Below are 267 nucleotides of genomic sequence, written 5' to 3' on the forward strand. Positions count from 1 at the left end.
GCTGGCGAAAACTGAATTATAGGTGGGAAGGACTACAGACCACATAAATCTATTTTGCGAGACCCAAACTAAATGTATCTCTTGTCAGCTTTCCTTCGCTCAGGTTCATTCCAACATCATCTAACATGAGGCAAAGGAGAATTTGGGCAAAATAAGATAGTGGGGACTTCCCTGGTGGCACAGTGGTTGAGAATCCGCCTGCCGATGCAGGGGACACGGGTTCGTGCCCCGGTCCGGGAAGATCCCACATGCCGCGGAGCGGCTGGG

The sequence above is a fragment of the Physeter macrocephalus genome, chromosome 11, assembly GCF_002837175.3.
Source record: "Physeter macrocephalus isolate SW-GA chromosome 11, ASM283717v5, whole genome shotgun sequence".
NCBI classification, from domain to species: domain Eukaryota; kingdom Metazoa; phylum Chordata; class Mammalia; order Artiodactyla; family Physeteridae; genus Physeter; species Physeter macrocephalus.